Source organism: Anser anser, assembly GCF_964211835.1.
Source record: "Anser anser genome assembly, chromosome: Z".
In the NCBI taxonomy this organism is placed as follows: Eukaryota; Metazoa; Chordata; class Aves; order Anseriformes; family Anatidae; genus Anser; species Anser anser.
The window spans coordinates 84,566,306-84,583,162 of NC_139723.1; the positions used below are offsets into that span (position 1 = coordinate 84,566,306).

Genomic DNA, 16,857 nt, shown 5'->3' on the forward strand with positions numbered 1-16,857 from the left:
TGCCATCTGAGAAAATGGAAACCCATTACCCTAAACCTATGAAGTTTGCCCATGTTGAACACTTAGACAGCAGACCAGTAGCTCTCAATTTTTTTTCTTCATCACATTCTAGTGTTAAGCAAACGAAAGTAGAAAGATAGCTTTATGGATAGCGATGTAATAACTTGAAAAACAACAGAAAAAGGGGGCTTTATAGTAAGACTTTTAGAGGTCTAAAGACATGGATATTTTTGCAGACCTACTGTGAGATAGTATTTTGAAACTAGATGGTCCCTTGCACTTCTACCTCAAATGTCGTCTTCCAAAAGGGTCTGCAGAACCCTCCTCTTTCTATGCCACCACCACACAAGCCATGAATACCCAAGTTTTTAAAAGCTGTTTTGTATGAAAAAGCCAGAATCTGAAAAGCCTGGGGTTGGGGGGGGAACCTGGGAAGTGTCAACGCCTAAAGACATCAAGCACAGACCGTGGGCCATTTGTATCAGGCAAGTGTACCAGGCAGTGTCCAGACAAATAGCTGTGGTGCTCTCAGTAGCAACCTGCAGCTACATCTGTTTGCTATTACAGTTGCAAAAGATTATGGTAATGGTTGAGCATGGTGTGCCTGTCACCAGGAGCTGCTGCTTTTTTCAATTCAGAAATTGATTTCACTGATCTGCAGGATGAGAGATTCTGTTGCTTCATGTCCTCACTTGAAGCAATAGGATCATGAGATTGGCATCTGATGATTATGATGATTACGTGCATCTCTAAGAAGCTGCAAGCTCAGGAAGACAGCAGAATAAGGAAAGTGTTACAGCCTCATCACCTTGTCACCTTCCTCACTTCATTTTTCACACCTTTGTGGGGAAGAATTAAAGGATGTTCATAGAGCTGATGCCCGTGGGATCTCTGTCTTCTTCCAGATGCCAGAGAGAGTTGATGTTTAGCTTCAGGATTTTTAATTAGAAAGTTAGGAAAGCAGCAGTTGCCTTGGTTTCATGACTACTATCTTCAGCTCTTTCTGGGCTAAAAATCAAGATGGCAGGAACAGGTGGATGAGCTGTATATTCTGTGTATACACATGGGTTAAACAGGCTAAGGGGAAATTGCCTCGAGGTAATTTTTCCTATTGTGGAAGGGAAAAGAAGTCATGGTCTTAGAAACAGAACACATCTGGGCAGACGTTGGAGAGCAGTTTAACAAGGAAGCCATTGTAAGACACTGGAGGTCATGACCTGTCAATTACAGAATCTTAATCACTCGAGGCTTTTAAGAGCAGATCAGAAATGCTTTGCTTAAGCATTTATTACGCTAAGGAGAGTTGATCGTGCTTTGAGATAGCGAGATGGATTAGATGACTGCTCGAGGATGCTACCAGCCCTGTTTGACAATGAAAGCCTCAGGACTTACTCAGCAAACGCACGAAGGCTTTTTATTGCACATGTGTTACCATGACTCAAAGCTTGAGCAGGCTTCCTGGGGCAGCGGCACTCCCTGAGCACCACTTTATCACACAATACCGCACCAGTTGGGGAAATTTGGCGGGGGGAAAGGGGGGGTCTCTACGCCTGCACCCGCAGGGCAGCTGCATGGCTCCTGGCTGTGTTGTTTCACAGCACGGCAGCGTGTGTTGTGGCTCACTCCCTGGCAGAAAGCCCGACTACAGAGGTCGGCAGGGCCGGACTCTGACTCGAGAGCTGTCCAAAGATAGCCGCGTGTTGCTTCCCGGGGTTGGAAATGTAAGGGGGGGGCGGAAAACCACCCAGCAGCTGCATGCGAGCTGTGTGCCACAGCTGAGCCATCTGCAGCACATGCAGCATAAATCAGGGGCCACTTGTCAGGTCCTACAGTTCAGCTTTTGATGAGAACGGGGAAAGTCAAATAAATGAGATTTATGCAGCAAATGGACTGTCGGTAAGACGTCTCAGCTCTTCAGTTACTCGTTTGCATGGGCAGGGCGATCAGAGACATGCCTCCTCGCCGCTGGTATTCTAGGTCAGCCCAGCTTTTCCAAACTGGGGGTCGGATGCCAGCACAGGAACAACTTGCAGAGGTGCTGCTGAGACAGGAGCGCACTTGGCCGAGAAAATGTTTGATTTTGGGGCTTTGCCCTCTGCCCTGGCAGCTGCTGAGTGTTTCCACGGAGGTCAGAGCGGGTGGCAGGGAGCTGCGCCGCAGCCTGGAGGGAGGCTGCCAGCTGGACCTCTCTGCTGCTGCACATGAGGAAATAATCACCCAACTGGGAATGACACAATTGCCTGGGGAGGCTTTTGCTTCTTCAGCCCAATTGCAGATTACATCAGCAGCTCCGCTCTGAGCCTGATTTTTGGGGATGCTGTGTAATAACACCTACACACGCTTGCAGTCGTGTGGGGCTCCCTCGGCTCAGCCTGAGCTGGGGATCGCCCCGCTGTACTGCCGACCCGTGCAGGACGTGTGTGTGCTTTGTCACAGCTCATTCAATTCTTCCCGCTAGGAAATGTGAGGATCCAAATTCCACCTTTTTCTTTTTTTTTTTTTTTAAAAAAAAGGATTTAAAATTATGCAGTAGGCGTGAAAATCAGCGGTCAACCTCAAGTATAAACTTGTATAAATGTGTAATAAATTTTACCACAAAGTGATAGACTGTTCTTATCAGGATAACATGCAAAATAATAATTGCTTTAGAAAATAACAATAAAAAAATCATCTTCAAATCAGCTCAGTGATACGGATTTATTTAAATGAAAATGCTTAGGTACTTAAACTAGAATAATAAAAATAAAATTCTAGAGAAATAAAATCAGGAGGCAAAATTAAGGCCAATGAGATAAAATATATATTTACTCCAAATACGTTGGATCAAAAGATGGATGGACTCTCTTGCCTATAATTTGTCTAGTCCATATTATACAAATATTCTATTTGTTGCAAATGGTTCATTGAGGTTGCTTTTCAAGCTTACTTTGGCTGAAAACGTTCAAAATTTTCTTCATTCATCTCAACCCTTAAGTAGATAGAAAACTTTGGAATTAAATATATTTTTAAAATCTTAAAGTAGTTTCAAGATGTATTTGAAAAAGAAGTTGGCTGCATATTGTACTTTCTCCCGTAAAACACTCCGAATATTCTTTTGATAAAGAATTCCATTTTGGGAAGTTCTAAACAAAAAAATGGGATGTGCCAACATGCCTGTAAATGTACTTAAGGGGTTTTTTTTGTTTTGTTTTGTTTTGTTTTTTTTAATCACATCTAGTACTGAATAGGTCTGGGAAAGATTTTGTATTTCTAATCTCTTCTTTGAGTTTTTAAATTACGGGGACCAGCACTGGAACAATAGTAATTCTGGTCTGCACAGCCGTGCATGCTGCAGGAAATCCTTCAGCTTTGTCTCCAAGTATGTTGTTGCTGTTAGTATCTTCACGTGGCTTTAGAAGCATTTTACATTTTCTTATGCACTAACTTCATTAAAACGATTTTGTTTCAGGCTGGAAGGATTTCTGCTTCTCCAATTCAGAAATATTTAACTTAAAAAAAAAAAAATAATTCACAAGTGAGTAAGCAGAGGCTTTACCGGTAAGCATGTGCTTCAAGTCAAACTTGCATTTCCTTCGTTCTTAGCTGGGTTCCACCTACGTGGTAGGACACAGCACTACCTCCATCTGCCTTTAAGTAATTCAGCATTACAACATTCTTCCTAAACCATGCAATCTCTGGTTTAAAAAAAAAATTAAAAAAAATACCACCAACCCTCCAAACCCACGACCTAATGTAATAAATGTTTCCTCTAGCCCCATGCTAGATGTGCCTTTAATGCTAATTAAGCAGCACAGCACAGCTGCTTAATTAGCCAACATTGGCTGGCAAAACCCAGCCGTGAGGAAGGTTTGTCTTCCTTCCTTCCCTGGGAGAGGAGGGCTGCAGCTAGAGAAGGGGTGAGCCCTTTAGGGCCGTGTGGGGGCATTTCCACCCCTGTGCTGGTGCCCTGGGCACCTCTTCTCTGATCCTAGGTCAGCAAGTGGAGGAGACGATGTGACATGGTGAGGGACAAGGAGCGCAGAGAGGATGGCTTGGCTGGGTTTCAGCATTTGTGACTTCAGACGCTTGGCAGCCTGCAGCTGAGCTTGGAAAATGGGCGTTTTTTAAATGTTACTCAGAAGGTGAAGTTTCTATATATTCCTTCTGCAGAGGATGTTTAGTAATGTGCTTATGGATGCTGCCCTTGGACCCACGGGGATGGGCTCTTGAAAAATCATTCTCCTGATCTGGAGCTGGAGGGAAACTTCTGCCCTGGGGGGGGACAAAAGATGTGAGCAGGTACGGAGGAGCTCTGCTCCCCCTGCAAAACCCAGCAAGGGAAACCAGCCTGGAAACGCTAGCTGAGCAGCTTGGCAGCCAGCTTTTACTTTGACACGGGAGCACAGCGCAGGGTCATTCCAGCGTCTGCTAGACATTGTCGCACCGCAGGCGAACGCTGAGCTAATTTCCTCCCATTGTCTTTGGGGAAGCGCGAGTGCTGCAGAGGGGATGTCGAGGTCCCCTGGAAGCTCGTGCTGTGCCTCCTTCCACAGTTAAACAAACCTCTGCTGCTTCCCTGGTGAGCCTTCCGAGAGGCGTTCTGCCGAGACTCCCATGTCTCAGCCACGGCGGAGGAGTTCTTATTGCTTCCTTGTGGGGGTAGCTAATGCCGAAATAATTTCACTCTTGGCAGACGCAGCCTAGGAGTGATAAAAGGGAGCCAAAGGAGTGTACAGGAGTTGCTAGGCTGTACTCCCTAAATTCCTGGAGCCGGCACCACCTCTCGCTTTTCTTCTTCCTCTCCTAATCTTTCAGCCCATCTCCCTGAAATTCAACATGATCCCCCTGGTATTTGTTCTAATCTGGCATTTAAAGTCTCAGGCAATAAAGCTTTCACCACTTCCCTCAGGGAGACAATTTTCCAGCCTACGGTTCTCTATTCAAAAGCTTTCCACCCTGATTCTCAGCTTAAACATGCCCTTTCTTAATTTCACCCCATTAAAATCATGAATGTATCACCAGTCTTCTCCCTTCATGCCATTTACTTCATTCAAATATTTACAGATCACTAATGTGTCCCTGCTTAGTTTACTAATTATATTGTACCTATTGTATTCAGAATCTCTTCTTTCTTTCGTAATGCCTCCGGGCTGCTGATTCCTTCAGTTGCGGTTCTTTGAGCTCCTTTCCATTTATCGCTCTTCTTTGCAAATGTGCGGCAGATGCTCGCCGCCCTCGCCTGTGCCGTTATGCTTTCCTGTACGCCGTCCAAAACGGCATTGCCTGTTCCTCGCTGCTGTGCCCTAACGCGTGCGTAACCGCGTGCCACCCGCCGGCTGTCTCCCAGGAGTCGTGCCTCTGAAGCACGTCCTTTCCTTTAAACAGAGATGCTGGGCTGTTGGACCAGAGGTCTCCAGCCAGGTTCTCAGAGATGGTTTTAATCGGTGGGAGGGCACGGCTAAATCAGAGGTGATTCTGGGTTTGAGCTGCCAGCAGGGGTGCCCAGGGATCGTTCACAGAACGGTTCATGTGGGAAGGGACCTCTGGAGATCACCCAGTCCAACCCCCTGCCCAGCAGGGTCACCTCGAGCATGTTACACAGCACAGCACCCAGGCAGGTTTGGGATATCTCCAGAGGAGACCCCACAACCTCTCTGTGCAGCCTGTCCCAGCGCTCTGTCACCTCACCGTAAAGCCCTTCCTCATGGGGCAACAAAACGTCCTGTGGTTCAACATATGCCCGTTACCCCTTGTCCTCTCACAGTGCCCTCCTTGTGCCCTCTGCTCCTGAGACCACCAGCGGCAGGTTGGGCTGATTTTGGGTGGGCGGATTTTGGGTGGGCCAATTTTGGACGGGCTGATTTTGAAGGGGTGGATTTTAGAAGGGCCAATTTTGATGTGATGATTTTGGATGGGCTGATTTTGATGCACCAATTTTGAGGTGCCAATTTTGGATGGGGCAACTTTGGATGGGCTGATTTTGTGTGCCAGTTTTGTATGTGCCGATTTTGATGTGCCGATTCTGGATGTGGCGATTTTGGATATGGTGATTTTGGACGGGCCGATTTTGAGGTGCCAATTTTGGATGGGGCGACTTTGGACGGGCCGATTTTTGTGTGCCAGCTTTTTATGTGCCAGTTTTGATGTGCCGATTCCGGACGGGCCGATTTTGGACGCGGTGATTTTGGATGCGGTGGTTTTGGACGGGCCGATTTCGACGCGCCGATTCTGTATGCACCGACTTCGGACGAGTCCGGTGCCCCTACAAACGACGGCCGCTCCGAAGCACCCTCAAAAAACCACATCCTTAGGACAAAGCCACATCTTTAGGACACATCTTTATTCCCACACGCGTCGCCCTCCCTTCACTCCCCACGTCCACCGCCTCCCCTGAGGCACCGGGGGGGGGCCGGCGGCGGGGCTCGGGCGCTCCCTGAGGGGGCCGCCGCCGCGAGCCCCGACGAGGGCCAAACCCAGGGGGGCCGAGCCGAGGCCGACCCCGCTCCCCTCACACCCAGACCCCGCCGCCCCTGCCCGCTCCCCTCTCCCCGTCCCCGGCCTCCGCCGCGGCGAGGCGCTGCGGGGCGGCGGCCGCTCTGCGCGGCTCTCGCCTGCTCCGGCTGCGGAAGTGACGGCGGGCGGCGGAGCCCCGCGGCCTCCGGGGACATTTTCTCCGGTGTCGGGGCCGCGGCGGAGTCCCTCCCCCCCCCCCCCCCCGGCTCCTCCCGGCCGCCCATGCCCCAGCCGCTGCCCCCCCGGGGGGGAGGCCAGGAGGGGCCCTCGGCGCCCAGGTGAGTGCGGGCGGAGCGGCCGGGCCCGGTCGTTGTGGCCGCCGTTACCCCGCGTCCCGTCACGGTGTCGCCCCCGAGGCGGGGGTGTGTGTGTTGTGTTACGGGGGGAGATTTTGGGGAGGAAAGCACAACTTTTGGGGGCGGAGGTGTGGGGCTGCGCGCCCCGCCGGTGCTGTGCGCGGCCTCGTTTCGCGTGGCGGTGTTGTGGTGTTTTTTTTTGGGGGGGGGGGGGGTGGGTGTTTTTTGTGGGGGAAAAGTTGTGGTGTCACCGCTCAGCCAGCCCGAGGTGGCTGCCGAGGCGTAGCGGGTGCAGGTGCGGCTTTGAGCGTGGAGAATGTAAAGTTTTAACTCTGCCGCTTGCCCCTCTTTGAGTAAAAAGAGAGGCAGACCGAGCGGCTGGCAGCAGCCAAGCGCTTTTCCCCAGTTTCAGGGTCACAGCTTCGCATCGAGGTTATCGGGCGAACGCCTACGAGGCTGCTCCAGAAAGCCTCGCCCCCTCTTTTCGGGGGGCTGTGCAGCTGGCAGGGAGCTTCCAGCCTTCCCCAGCAGCTCCTGGCTGTGCCCACGTCTTGGTTCCTTCGTGGTGGGATCCGGCTGCGCGTGTCGGCGTCTGTAGGTATCGGTGTGAGGCCCTGACGGCAATAACCGGGTTAAGCAGGGTCTTGCCTGCACCTCCCTGCGTGCTTTAAACCGGCACAAAGTGCCCCGCTGCACCTCAAAGGCTCCAACAACTTGGCTGTGGAGAGGCTGTGGCGTAAGCGTAAGTCACGATTTGTTACTTTTTTACTGGCTTGTAATTCTGGCTTTTAAAAGTGAATGAACAGTAAAGCTTTGGACCCGTAATCGTCTCCTGAAAAATGTAAGTTTTCTCTTAAACAGCTCCTCTCCAAGTAGATTTTTATTTGGCTTTAAGTCATTTCTGGTACTCGTCAAGCATAAGACCAAACAGCAGTCTACTTACAGGGCAGGGTACTTGCAGTTTTCAGGCTGAAAACTTTAAGTGCAAACGTATTACCCCTCCCCTTAGAACAGCAGACAAACGTTTACACTTAGAATGTTTGTCCTAAAGTGTTTTTAAGTTGCTTAAATCGATTTATAAACTCAAGGTCTGACCTTGGTGATATACCGTGTACTCCCAATAAGTGGGAAGTGGTTATGGCGATCCTTTGAGGCGTTCATCGTGTGGCCCTCCTGCCTCCCTTCGCACCCGTAATCGCCGTTCCCGAGAGAAGAGCTGAAGTCAGGCAGTGCAGCTTCCCTTCTGCCCCGGAGGAGGGAAAGCTGCCTCTGTGGAGGAAATAAGTTTGTAACGACCTTTGGGGAGAACAGTAAGTTGCTTGTGAGGCGGGTTTGCTAAACCCAGACGCCCCACGGGGAGCTCAGGTCACAGGTAAACGCTCGGTACAAAAGCAGTGGGATGAAGCGCAGTGAGCTCATCTCCCTCACGGCAGTCGGTTTTCAGCAGTTTTCTGAGCATTTCATGTGTCCAGTGATCTAGAGGAGCCTGCTGCTGGTGAAGGAAGCTCCAAAGCAGGTGGTTATGTGGCTACTAAAAGCTAATAAAAGGTTGCTCTCTGTGGTTCTGGCATACCAGCAAGGCTGGTGTTTTGTCTGGGTGGCTAGGAGGAGGGACGGGGGGTGAGGGAAGGCAGTACGTGAGTATAGGCAGCTGGTATTTGTGCTCAAGTATGAGAATAACACTTCTGACTCATTTTTAAGCACTTGAATTTTTAATTATAATGTGTCGACTATTTCTGTTTGCTCTTCGAGCTAATTGCTAGTTGGCTAGCGCATAGGCTTCACAAAGAGGTGCGATGAGAAATTCCTGGGAAATCAGGAAGAGGAAAGGGCTCTTTCCTCGCGCGCGACGCGCGTCGCAGCCCGACCCTCTGCTCTTGCACGGGGGCTGCCCGCCCGGTAAAAACCCGAAGCGCACAAAAAAAACGAGTTGGGAAATGAGTGGATGCGTCGAGCTGGGTACCGCGGAGGGAAGCAAAAGGGGAAGAAACCCGGAGCCGACCGCGAGGCAGTTGGGAACGGTAAATATGCGGCGGTCCCAGCACGTGAGCTGAGCTGTGCCGTGAGCGATAGCGGGGAGGTAGGAAGGAAGGATGTCTGCCTGCGTCTGGCGAAAGGGCAGCTGACAGCGTGGAGGAGGTGGGGATTAGTGGGGTAAGATAAGACTGGATGAACAAAGAGCAAATATAGAGAATCATGAGGGGCTTTTGGTGTAACCTGATCGGAACAACAAGAAATAATTGCCTCGTTTTTCCTGACCTTCCCCCCCCCCCCGCCCCGCCCCGTCTCCTTGCTGGGTGTTTACATTTACAGTGCAGGCTTTCTCGCCTTGCCTCCAAGGCCAGAACCGATTTTGTTCACTTTCTTCGCTATCTCTTACATATGATCCCATCATCCCCCTGCTCCGCCAAGGATGCCCGTGCTGTTTGCGACCCACCCGGATTATCAGCATGTCACAAAAACATCTTTTTCCAAGGTGAGAGTATCCGCACGCTGTGCTGAGGTGGCTTCGCTCTGCGCGAACAGTCAGAGCTGTCTGGTTACGCTCTGGCCAAAATATTACTGCTGAAAACGTTGAAAGCTTGGAAACTTTTCACATGAGTAAATTGTTCCGTCAACCTGCGTCTCATTCTCCGTAACGTCTCAAAGGCGGTGGGTTGATGGTGCTTTCTGTGCAGCACGGGGTCTACGGTCAATCTCGGCTTCTGCGTTTCTGTCTGCAGCTGACCGTGTGGCTTTCAAACCCGTAAACATTGACAGAAACTGGGCAGCAGGCTTAATAACACATTTACTAGATCAAAGTGAAAGATTTCAGTACTGCAGCAGCAAGCACGTAGCTCGCACCTCAGAAGAGGCGCTCCTGGAAGGAAGTACCAGAACTTGAACAGTGTTTGCTGACTTGCACATTGTGGGGAACCAAAAGTGAAACGGCCGCGGGAGAGCGTGACGGGCTCGGGGCTGGGAAAGAGCACAGGGATAAAGAACTGCCGCACGATTACAGTGCTGGGACTGCAGCTTAGGCTGCGTACAGGGCAGCAAGGGAGCCACTTCTGGCTCAGTTTTCCAGCACACGAAGCGGAGCTCAGCAGAGAACCAAAGCTTTTGACTTCGTCGCTGTGGGGCAGCTGAGCTGTTGCGGCACGGGGATCTGCTGCAGCGAAAATTTCTGCTTTGAGTCTGCAAACTGGGAGCTTGGATGTAACTGGGCAGTTCTGAGGGGGGGAAAAAAACACAACACAATATTTTTCTTTTTTTTTTTTTAACTACAAATTTAGATATAGAATATAAGCCTCTGCAGTTGCTTTATCCAAGTCCATCTCTGAACTCACCTCGAGCGACTGATGGTGTCGCTCACCCAGTCGCTGCGAAGAGAATTGAAATCCGTGGTTGCCTGTTCACACTTGTTTGCGTTCCCCCTTCGCATGGCTGATGAGCACGAGCAGAGCTGGTACGGTGTAGTAATTTCTGCACGGATGTGACTTTGTTTCTGCAGTTGAGGCGCACGGCGATTACTCATTCAGGACTGGAAATGAGATGCAGCTCAGTGGCTGAGGTGTTGCTGTTACACCGTTGCAGATGCATTACGGAATGCACAGGGAGGTCAGGTAACGTGCCCATGGCTGTGTGGTGAGTCATCTTTAGGTTCAGAGGGATCTGACCTAGTACCCCTTTTTATTTAAGGTATTTTAAAATCGATTTCACCACATACCCTGTCTCTCGAATGTTCAGAAATGGATTTAATTAGCAAAATAGTGTACAGGCTTTGGCCATATCACACCTTGTGATACTCATCTCCCAGAAGACATCTAAAAGCTGTTGGGTCTCAGTCTGGCAGCTTTTAAGTCATAAGAAGAACAGGTGGACACTTCAATTAAATGCAGGTAGTTAAGACTCGAGCTAGCACTTTTGTTTCAGTGTGCTTGGATCTTTGCTTTGACTTCATAATGAAACTTCTGCAGCGTCCTGCAGGATGTTCTTCTGCTTTTATGCTTTAGAATTTCCTCAAAGTGAGCAGGCAGAGACTGACTGCGGTTGGATAATGTTCTTGCCACGTTTCTTCTGTAATGTCTTATTTCATAGTGCTTGGTCATTATTCTTCCAAGACTATTTCGGAGAAAGCAGATTTCACTTCCATTCATTCAGAATGGATAGAGACCAAGAGGCTCTCAGTAGCAGAGCTGGGAATAGCTGAGAGCCAGGCTTTGCAATGCCAGTTGTCTGTGAGTAGTTTCTAACATTTCAGTAATTGGTTTTTCATTGGGAATATTACGTTTCCACGATAGCAGTTTGCACCGTGTGCTCCAACAGTCCTGTCAAACTTGCTGAAGTAAAAAGAAGCAACTTAACATGATAGCCAGATAAGATTAAGATAGCACGGTTCTCCTGTACCGTGGTTTCTAATCAGCTGGAGATCTCCCGACTCCTCAGTTTACTCTCCCAGTTCTTGCTCTGTGGGAATGCCAGCTCTTGCTATAAAGAGATCTAAGTAACCTGGTACAAGAAAAATTTTAGGGAAGAAGGGTGATAAAGGCTGGGCCAGGAAGCTGTCTATTAATCCCCAGTACTCTCGTTAGGAATACATGTAAGATAAGGGTTGTTTTTTTTAGAGACTCTGCTAAGGAAGTAAGCTGGATGAAATGCCGGTAGCCTGAGGCCTCGTTGCGTTTCACAGGATGTCTTTTGGAAATGAAGTTGTCGCTGTGGGGAAGAACGTGCTTGTAGGTAACGGTGTCCACGAGCTGAATTACTTACAAATACAGTTTGAGTTGTCAATAGCTATGGTTCCTCCAGAACCCGTAGTACCTTTGGATCAGCATTGCGTAGAATATGAGGAGTTAAAAATAAATTTGTGTTATTTAAAAAAAAAAAAAGAAATTAAGTTTTGTTTTCTATGACTCAGTTACTGATATTAATAAGTCATGTCAAAGGCAATTCACAGGCTTTGCATCCCAGGCCATGCTTGATCTACAGCTTTTATCAGCCCACTATAATCACAGAAACTCCAGAAATTGTTGAATACAGCAAAACTAAGCTAGGGAAATCTAGTGAGTATGATATCACAGTTAGCTAATTTTTGAGGGCTTATGAAACTGTAGATCTCACGTAATTTAAAAGTTGTTTTAATAAGATACTTGATTTCTCTTTTTTTTTTTTTGTATTGTAAGGTGAAAGTGCTTGTTCTGCTTAACACCTGTAGTGAATTTTATTGTTCCTATGGAATTCGTAAAGCTACATCAACGATAGGGCTGTGTTGGATGAACACAGTGGGATTTAATAAATATTCCAGACTTAATGCTATTTTTTCTTCTACATCTCCTTTTGCTAGGAAAGTTGTATGTATGTTACTTATACATCTGCTGTTGTTAATTATTAGCATTATTCTTAAGAAAGGTCTTCCAGCTGAGCTTTTTTTCTTAAGCAAAGAACAATAATTCAAAAATCATTTGGGGGTAAATAGTGTTTTTATTTAAGGGTAAGAGAGGCTTTTTTTCTGTTAATACCTGCATGGTACTGATGAAAACTACCATCCAGTTTTCTTTTGCTCTCTTTATAGTTGATAACTTGGTGTTCTCTTACTGAGAATGGTACTTAATCCCTGTAGTCAAATATATGCAAAGCCTTCTGTACATTGTGGGAAAGAAATGCCTGTTTCCTGGTCTGTCTGTTGTCCTGTCCTAGCAAAGGTCCGATTTCTTCACCTGTGCCAGCTGGAAGTAAATGCTTTAGGCAGTATCTGATAGGAAAAACAGCATTAAAAGCATTATTCATAATGCACATGCAGCTGGCTTCTGACCCAGTCACTTGTGTTTTAGAAATACCCAGAGCAGCTTTTGTTCAGTTGTAGAACCAACCTGCGTACTTCCTACTAATTTATTCACCTGCTGGCTGTCAGAAGCTAATTAACCCTCTCCTGCACTGTCCTTTTTCCTTACGTGCTCTGTTCTGCTGTAACAGATCATGCCCCAGTCTCTTGCTGACTGCCTGCGTCCACACATCTATGGCTGCTGCGTCCCGTGAGAATTTCCCATTTTTTTTGTCACAGTAGTTTCTTAGGAAACCTCAAACAGGGAGCAGTGCGTTAGGATTTGTGAAAATACAGACTAAAAGCTTGGCTGTCTTCTGAGCTGTGGTCTTGGTTACAGTCCAGCAGCACTTTCTTAGTGAGAAGGTGAACTTTCTTAGCGAGAAGGCAGCAGGCTGTTTCTGCTGGAGCTCTGTCTGTGGCTTACCGAGTCCTTAGGTCACAACAGAGCAGCGTCATGAGCGCTTCCTTCAGTGGAGCACGTTGCAAGTGTAAGGACTACGTTAGCAATCTGTTAGACACCAAAATAAATTGGTATCTCTTATTACTAGTTTTAAAAAAGGAGACTTTGTTGTCAATAACAGCCCAACAGCAGTTGATGTCTACTGTTGCCAAAATTTTCATAATTTGACTGAATGACTTTCTCTTTAGTGTACTGATACCATTTATTTTTTAGTAGTATGCCTACTGCAATTTCATGTCACAGCATTTAGATTTTGCACTTCTAGCTTAATAGTTAAATCAAAAAATGAGTGCTAATAACTTGTGGACAAGGAAATGACTTGAGGTGAGGGTCTGGCTTATAGATCCTTTCCAGCCTTTGTGTAGAGTCTGGGCTTGTCACCTAGTTCTTCTGCTGTCCAGACCATAAAACGTTTATGTCACTTCCACACGTGGCAGGAAGATTCTGTCTTTAGAAAAAACAGTATTGGTATTGAATTAAAGTATTCCAAGTTTTAAAATACACGAAATTTGGTTTGTGTTTACTCCCTCCATACTAATATGTGACAAAGATGTGTAAAATGGGCTGATCCTAAAATACTTGCAGACTGTAAATTCGCTTAATATGTCTGTTAACTCGTCTTTGTTAAGGACAGATGGGTGTCAAACTGATACCAGTGCTAGTTCATTGAATGACTTCGTCTTTTAGGTAGCTTTGAGAGATTGTGAGCTGCTGGTGATTCCCTTCCTGTGCTGCACCAGCTGCGGGAGGAGCGCAGGAGCCGGCGTGATTCCTGCAGCAGGCAGACCCCTAACTGGAAGGGAGCAGTGGCACAGAACTCTGTTGAGAGTGTCTGTGCTCCCCACGTCAAGGATTCTTTAATTACAGGGTGATGTTTTGCAAGATCAGGTGAATCGTCCGGCGTTGTCCCTCGCTGCAGGTCTGTCACTGCTGTCCTTTGCGTTAGGCTGCTCACCTTGCTCTCCTGGAGTGCAGTTCTCTGATCTCGTTCAGTCCCCTGGCCCTGCGATAAGGTGGGGAGCTCCCTCCTGGGAAGTCGAATCGCAGACGGAGCAGCAGGTGGGCAGTTCTGCCTCCTCACAGTGGCACTGAGCTGCTGGAGAGGCTGGAGGACTTGTGGAGCTGCCGTATGAGTATCCCACAGCACTCGCCGCTGCTTCACTTTTTCCAAATAGCAGCAGCAGCAGGGTACAGAGTGTTCGTTTGTTCCTGTCTGTGCTGGATCAGCTTTGATTTTGCCGGAGACAGCAGTGAGCTGACTCGTACCTCAAAGTTAAATTGCTCTTGCCTTTTGAGCTATTATCGGGTAATGCAATGTGTGATTACTTTCAGGCTTTTACAGGTAAACGTTCTTAATAGAAAGCAAATCTGCACTCTGAAGACCGGGATTGAAGCGTTACTGTTGTTCCCAAACAATTTAGGATGTGGCATTTCTGTGAGCATTGCTGTATTGACCACAGTAGAACAACGGACCAACGTTTCTGGAGAAGAGGTTTGCTTATTTAAAATGGCATGAACCAACAGAGGAAGCACAGAATACATTTCTTTTGAGTTATAGAAGCGGAGAGCGAAAATGGGAAAGTTTGTTAAACTCAAAGTCTTACAAAAAGATAGTACATCTCTATGGCTATCCTCAGTAGGGTGATCTTGTGCAAGCGAATATATTGCAGAGAGAAAAAGAAATGAAGCATGGCTCTCCTAGCGTGGATTTCTACCACTAGTTTTATTGAAAGAATAAAGAAAATCTGAGTGAAACTCTTAAATTTTTAGGAACAGGCAGTAATAAAAATATGCCCTCTGTAATTTATGGAGTTGAGAGTGCTGTAGACTTTAGATCACTGTGCACTTGGAAGAAAAACAGTTATGCTCTGAGGAAGAACTGGTGTTTTAGAAGGGTAAACGTGCCTTTATCTGCATGCTAATGGATTTATTTTTACAAGGACTGTGATTTTTGTGGGATTTTGATGCAGCTGGTGAATGTTTCTGGAAGTCTTTGTCAACTTGTAAAGTAACCCATAGCTGGTAGTTACTTTATTTTATTTGTACAGTTTATTTTATTTGGAAGAGGCAGGATATGTGCATTAAACATTATAATGCAAAGACCTGTATTTAAATGTAAAACCTTGTTTCTTATTAACAACGGAAAATGTTGCTTTTAAAGGTTTCAAAGGATGCTTCACGAACCTTTGTTTAATACATATGCTTGTAGCTTTTATTCCGCCTTGAATAATTTGTATAGCAGCCTGTTGAGCCCGCAGTAGGAGCAGCCTATTTTTAACCTCGGTTTGTTTATGCAAAACCAGTTGAAACAGAGCATTACTTTAATCCTTTCTTCTTTTGTTTCACACCTCAATTCTCTTACCAGGTCCCTTGCAGAAAGGGTCCTATTCTTTAGGGTTGCTACCAGGCCTGATTTATGAATCATCTGATAAAGAGCCAACTCCACTCCCAGAAATGTGCCTTAGGTAGAATTGTATGCTCGTGAGTCAGCTTCAGGGCAGCATTTTCAAAGGAACACTATATAAATTACACAGTATCCATGCGGGGGTGGCTCAGTGTTATGAAAAATCTGCTCTAGAGCATCGTGCACGCACATCCACACAGCGCTGAGTCAACTGTCTTGAGTTAAATTGAGTCCTGTTTGCAGTTGTGTTGTTTTAAGCGCAGAGGTATGTGTGACACTTAGAGGGAAATAAAAGGCATGTGCTAAGAACGCGCGGTATCCCTGGGGAGGAGGTGGAGGAGTACAAAAGACAGAAGTCCAGAAAGCATCGCTGCTTCCTTGTTTGTCATCATGCACGTTAGGTTTTTTTTATAGTGGTCTAATTCTGTGGATTGATTAGTTTTTAATTACTTAGGCATTTTGTTGTTGGGAACATCCACGCGTAGTGTTAGTACGAGAATGGCACTGATGAGTTTGCTGCATTGGGAAGCCTGATGGGCGTTAATGGTGCGGAAGCAGGTTACAGTAGAAAAGAAGGCATGGCAAATACGTGGATACACCTGCAAAGGTCTTAGGCAAACATTAGGAAGTGGCCAGTCACTGGAACTCCACTTATCCAGAGTCGCGTGATCCTCTGTCACGAGTGGGCACAACTTTGGTGTTTGTCCAAGTTATTGTTCTGTTAGTATGAATTAGTCTTGGGTGTTAGGGTCAGCTCCTCAGTATCCAGGCTGTGTGCTGCTTCTGTCCTTCCCATCTCCCCGTCCTTACATGAGTGCTTGATTCAGAGCTCCTGCTGCTCTTGCAAGAATGTTTACATTTTTTAATGTTAAAAAAAAAAAAAGACTTTTACACAATTTTATTGGGCTAAGTTGTATACATTTGTCTATAACTTGTTTACCTCTTACTCCATCCATGCTCAGTTGCTTTGGGTAAATGGGAGATAATCCACTGCTGATAGAAATCATTGTTTATGGAAGTTTGAGCCACTGTATTCTTTAGGTCCATATAAATGTAAAACCATTTAGATGAAAACTGGAGCTGTAAGGTATATTTCCTCTGGGCAGACTGCTTTAGTTAGCTCCGTTTTCTAAACAAGTAACATATTTTTTCAAATTATAGCTTGTGAATGAATGGCTAGTGGTGCAAGGAGGTGGGTTGTTCAACCTTTTTTTCTTTCAGTGCTAAAAAGGCATTAAAGGACAGTATTTTGCTAGATACATATTTTTTAATGCAAGCAATTGCTGGAACTGGTGTAAGAACAGTCATAAGCAGGGAAAAGAAGTGATCTGCGGGACTCTGGGGAAGAGGACATTGTGGAGTCTGCATTAGTGGAGGTTTTCAAGATGTGACTGGGCTT

At 46.8% G+C, this 16,857-nt stretch overlaps 1 protein-coding gene across 4 annotated transcripts in view; it reads left to right on the top strand.

Annotated features, from left to right (window-relative positions):
- The first annotated feature begins 6,593 nt into the window (after window positions 1-6,593).
- Window positions 6,594-16,857, top strand: part of ARK2N (arkadia (RNF111) N-terminal like PKA signaling regulator 2N) — a 43,683-nt gene continuing 33,419 nt past the window's right edge. Inside the window, exon 1 of one of the 4 annotated variants that reach the window (XM_083816415.1) lies at window positions 6,594-6,770. The gene's annotated coding sequence lies outside the window, so the exon portion shown is untranslated. Of the gene's footprint in view, window positions 6,771-7,065; window positions 7,531-10,081; window positions 10,394-16,857 lie in introns of those variants that run through there. The other 3 variants (XM_083816417.1, XM_083816414.1, XM_083816416.1) reach the window with 3 other exon arrangements.